Here is a 6,161-nt window from a genome sequence, read left to right on the forward strand (position 1 = left end):
AAAATAATCGTTGTTAAAATTTTTTCCTATAGGAATAGTTATGGGGTGCAACATTTTTACAATTAATAATTTAAAAAATATTGTACCCTCCATGGCTTCATGTTATGTAATCGTTAAGTAATCATTTCATTACCTATGTTAAGGAAAATATCCTTTTCAATATAAATCAATAGATAATTATTCATTAATGGATCTCTCATTCATCCGCAGTTGATTTTTCACACATTTTTAATAGAAAAGATGACTTTTTCTACCATTACTATGATAATCGGCGATAGCATTCCTAGTTTCAAAGGATCATAAAATTTTTTGGAACCCAAACTTCTTTGAAATTGAACTAAAGAGTGCAAGATACATTGGCTAAAGGGTGCAAGATATTGAAACACATGAACCATTCTTGTAATTTTTCTTTAAGGGAGTGTATTCCCCCCCGGGGACTTCTATTTAGAGTTGCCTATGATAAGGAGTATTAAAAAATGGCACGTTAGAGACTTTTAGCCTGAGGTGGCGGGTTAGAGACTTTTTATATACCTTTTTCTAATGCCCTTTATAGTATATAGATCTTCTTGTGACTGAAGGACATGAGAGACTTCTCACCTCTATGGGGAGGGCTTGGATGATGGGAGGATCTTATATCTGTTGCCGTTGTGGTGTTGGCAAGGAAGATATTACGCATGTTTTATGTGATCGCAGGTCTGCTGAGGGCATTTGGCTTGCACTGGAACGAAAGGAAGTTTGTGTAAAGGAAGTTTGTGTAACCTTCTTGAGTGCAAATCGTGTTGATTGGTTAAGAAATTTGTGAGGGTTAGTAATAACTGGTATCTTACTTTAGCTATTTGTTATTGGTTTCTGTGGAATTGGAGAAATAAGTGGTCGTTTGAAGATGGGTTTGTTTTTTTCCTAGTAGGCTTGATCTGATTGTCTGTAAATATGATTGAGGATGTGGTCAATGTGACTAGTTTTTTAATCAGCTTCAGATGTTGTTGCTTAAGGAGATGGGGTGTTTTAATAAAGTTGCTTCTCTCATGATTATAGAGAAGGCAATCAGTTTGCAGATAAAATAGCTAATATGAACTTGGTTTGTAATTTTGATATTTTTACTTTTGAGGAAGTTCCACCAGATGATTGTGTTGAGATTTGGCAAAGGGATGCCTTGAGTATTTTGCACCCAAGGGATGTGAAGTTTGTAATCTGGTTGTTTTGGGCATTTCGCCACGAATATTACCCCAACAAAAAAAAAAATGTCAAGACAAAAGTAAAAATAAAAATAAATTTCACAGTTGATTGTCACCTCGAATCTGAGAGTCTGACCTTTTAAATAAAAATAAAAATGTTAATATAAAAATTGATAGTTATTTTAAAACAACATAAATATAAATATATTAATATAATATCATATATTATTGTTGTAATATCACAAATATTAAAAATACAATTTAAATTTAAAAAATATAATTTAAATTTAATTTTCTTAAAAACTTAACCGTGATAACTTTAATTTTAAAAAAATGATTGCTTCAGATGTCGCGATAAAACTATCATAAGAGAAAGTGTTATATACTTTCTTAAAGTGTTATATACTTTCTTTCTTTTTTTTTTGTAAGTAAAATTACAAAATTTAAAAAGTATTTATTACATTTTTTTAAATCAATCTTAATTATAAAATCAAAGTTTTTCACGAGTCAAATTAAATTTTTTTATTAATTACAAAAATAATTTAGTCAACATCGCATAGTTTTGGAGGTAATTATTATACTAATTAATTTTCTTAAATTATGTGTGTTAATTATTCTTTTTACATTTGAAAACAGAGAGAGTAGCAAATATACATAAACAATCTATAGCTACTAAAACATAGCGTAACATTAATTACATATTTATATACAGAAACTTGTTCAGGCTTTAAATTCTATTTATTCATCTTTAACATCTTCAAACTTTAAGTCCTTTATGTTCACTATAATTAAGGAGTAAATATTTTGTTTTTCTTTGCAAGTCTCAATAGTCAATATCTTATCAATGACATTATTTAAATATAGAACTTAAACGATATCACCATGGTTAAAACTGCAACTTATTCATAAATAACTAAATAAGTCTCAAAATTACAATGGTTAAAAATAAAATTACATATAAATCCAAACAAAAAAAATTATTTATAAATAAATCTCGTAAATTTGCAAACATACAACCATATCCTCCAGGAATTTGCCATAATTCACCTTGTGTGTAAAGATGATATTGCCCCAACTTCAAACTCTTTTTTCTTTTGGTAAATTACGAAATTTCAATCATTAATTTGCGAGAAGTAGTTGTAAATATGAGAGGAGAATGATAGTTTTTGCAAGCTTATATTTCAACAGTGGTTCTCATGAATTTATAACTAAAATATGACAATTTATAATTGAAGTTTCATCATTTACAAGTCAACAAGTTTAAAGTTGGCCCCAAAAAAAAAATTGTTGGGCAATATATGTGGTCTTTTTACATCCTTAGAAAATTACAATCAGGTCTCTTACGGGATGGGACTGTAAAATTTATGGACCTCTTAAATGGACTTTAATTTGGGCTTAACCTGGGGGGCGTGTCATGGAACTCCTATGCGAAACACTGGCCCATAAGGATATCTTTCGGCTTTAAAAATTAAAACCGTCACAAAAAACAGACTTCTTAATTCAAAATTAGTTTGGTTTTTATAAACACGGTTCTTAAAAGTTCAACTTCATGAGTCTTTCTTATTTTAAAATCAGCATTTTTATCAAGCCCAACTTTTATTATTAAGACTTAGGGCTAAACTCAAAAGTTTGTATAACTTTTTTTAATTAAAATTTCTAATTATATTAATGCATATATAAATTAAGTAATACTTTAATCAAATATTTAAAATATAAATATTTTTTAGTATTTATCATCATCAATCTTCATTCAAAAATAAAGCATAAGACCTTTTAGAGAGAAATCAACTTAAAGGAGGTAGTGCTATTTCAACAACCTCACTAACTTCATTTTCATTACCTATAATAAATACTATTTAAAAAATTGTTTTATTTTCATATATTAATTCAAAATTTTGAGTAAATTATATAAATAAAATTACAAAAAAATTAGAAGAGCCAAAGGCTTAGTTCAAGCCTGAACTTGTTTTTTGAATGCTTATAAGTATAATGCTTAAAAGCTCTTTTATACAAAAATCTCCTATTTTTTAAAGTTCAACCCTTAAAAAATATAATAACTAAAAGGATAACCTGTCAAGCCTAATCCTTATTGATGACTTTATATAAAATTTAGGAGTTGAACATTCATGTAAAAAGATCTCTAATACACACATACACACACACACATATATCATATGGGGACTTTTCCAAATTTTTCCCATATCATAGGACCAAATAAAAATAATAGCCTAACATTTCTTAAATTTGAATAATGGCCTTTTAATATTTACCTAAAATTTAATTGACAAAATTATTCTTTTAAAATTATAACGCTCTGGTTTTTGCAAATGCTTGAAGACCCTAAATGCAAGAGAGTAGAGCAAACAAATGAAGACTTAAATTGTTCATATTTTTTATTTTATTAGTTTAGGTATTTAATTCTCTGTGATAAGCTAAGATTTAGAATTTTTTGTAGATTATGTTTGATCTATTTTGAGTAAATGATTAAGTGTTTTTGTGTTACTAATCAATGATACTATATCATTAATATATGAATGTATATAAATGATAAATAAATTTATATCTGACTCTCTAATTATGTTAATTTGTGATAGTATATAAGTGATATACTATTGTATAACACTGATATATAAGTCATATCAGTGAAAACTTACAAACATCATTTTATCTAGGTGATATGGGGTTGCCTATTCTTGTCATTTCTTATGATGAAAATGGGATTCAAATAATTGTTATGTTGATGGTTCATACCTGAAGTGCTCGTGAAAGATATAACTTCGTACCTGAATGTCATGGAAACAATCTATAAGAAATTACAGTTGAATGCAAGTCATGAGATCAAATTGTTGGTTTCTTTTGATAATAGAACTTTAACATATAACATTTTAAAGGTCAAGAATGATAATAATTTGATATGGTATTTTAATTTGTTAAAAAATTCTAATTTCACTAACTTTTTATTAACTGTCCTTATTTTCAATGGACCTTTGTCCATACAAGAATTATTTGAACCTTGTCATGAAGGAATTAGTTCCTTAACTTCATGTTCTTCTACATTTTAACATTTACCAATAATAAGCATTTGTAGTAGAGCTGATGAGCTTTTGCAAATGGATGATATTAAGGAGGGAGATGTGTTCTTTAGTAAATTAGATGTTTAAAAAGCTTTGCAACTCTTAGATATGAAGAGAAATTTTGAATACAAAACTCTCAAATTAAATAGTTAAAGGCTTGCTGTTGCTTGTAGTATTGATGGATGTAAATGGTACGTGCTAGCCTCAATGGTTTCTTCTACTAGGGTTTGGGTCATTAAATGATATGTTAATGACTATACTTGTACTATTGATGTCATGTGTGGTGATCATAAGCAAGCAGCATGTAACATCTTGAGTCTTTAGTCAAGGAATTTTGAGTATTTATAAGGGCAGAATGGTAATTTCAATTGAATTTTGGATTAATGACGTTTATGGGAGACTAATATAGTTTTGGATCGTTGGACAGTCTTAAAAGAGTGTTAGAGCGAAGATCAAACAGACCATAATGCAGAGGGAGGTTTAAATTGTGAAAGGACTCCCTGTGCTATGCACCGCGACAAATGAGTCAATGCGTCGTGACGTGCATAAGCAATTCTGCATTTTATCAATCGCGAAACATATCTGAAATCAACAAAAGAGAAAGAGAAATTGAAAGAAGTGATGGAGGAGGAGCCTGAGGCTTTTAGGGCTTGACCTTCGGAGTGATTTGGAAGCATATTTGAGAGCTTGAATCATCTTTGGGTAAGTTTTCTACTCCCTCTCCTCCCTCATTATGCAAAATTTTTGACTTATAGGGTATTAGGGGCTTTTTTTTTTTGTTATTCTTGAATAATGGATGAATCCTTGACTTAGTTAAGGTTTTGGGGAGTTAAATCAAGCATCTAACCCTTGGTTTATGAATTTTATGGTGATTTAAAATTTTTGACTAGGATTTAAACGAACCTTACGTGAGAATTTGAGGTTTTGAGACAATGTGGATAGTTGGTTGACGACTTTGGTATGTTTGGATGCTAAATAGGATTGTTAGAGTATTTTAGAAAGATTGATATCGTTAAATAAGGAATTTAAGAGTTATGGGTACTTGAAACTTACTAAATTCGAGGTTTATTCAGAATAATAATTGATAATTATTGCTAAATTTTGTAGATTGAGTGTTACTCATACCCTGTTATACATAGAGAATGTGTAGAGTTAACGTTGAACCATTATAACCCTTTTTAATTTGTGACAAAGGGTTGAAGTAACAAAATAATTTACACAATTTGATTATATTAATTATTTGTTAGTAGATGTGAAAATTTTCTACTTGTAATTTGAAAGCATTGCATATTATGAACTATGATTTTATGTATGTGAAATGATTTTCAAATGATGTTATTTATGAAAGTCTTATATGATTTTAATGAGAATTGGATATGAATACGTGTTATGTAGGAGATGTGTAAGCATGATCAAGATAGGAGTGGGAGGTTGTAACACTTGCCCCGAGTGTTATCCAAAAATCACACAATTCAAATAAACTAAGTGTGGTTAAGGAGTTAATCCTAAAACCAACTTAGGAAACAAACCATTTAAATCACTAAGCAAATATACGATTGCAAAGTAAACATTTAAAACCTTAAAAAAAATTATAAGTTCTAACTATAGCGCACGGAAGCAAGTTAGACGAAAGAGAAATAAAAAGATACTGTCATGACAGCAATTAAATTGCTATCATGACAACCCTCCTGAGTCAACTTCTGGGAGGCGTCGTTCCGCCATCCGACCTCCGATCAAAGTGATTTTAAAGCTCACACGTCACATTTAAAGGGTACTATAAGTATACCAAATTTTAAAAAGATCCAATGGTCAGATTTAAAATTAGACATGTTAAAAATTTGATTATTTTTGCTGTCATGACAGCACTTCCGGACCAACTTCCGGAGTGCACCATTTCATCATCCGACCTCCG

This window comes from Prosopis cineraria, unplaced genomic scaffold (genome assembly GCF_029017545.1).
Source record: "Prosopis cineraria cultivar Desert tree isolate PC_DT_omini unplaced genomic scaffold, ASM2901754v1 PC1, whole genome shotgun sequence".
Classification (NCBI taxonomy): Eukaryota; Viridiplantae; Streptophyta; class Magnoliopsida; order Fabales; family Fabaceae; genus Prosopis; species Prosopis cineraria.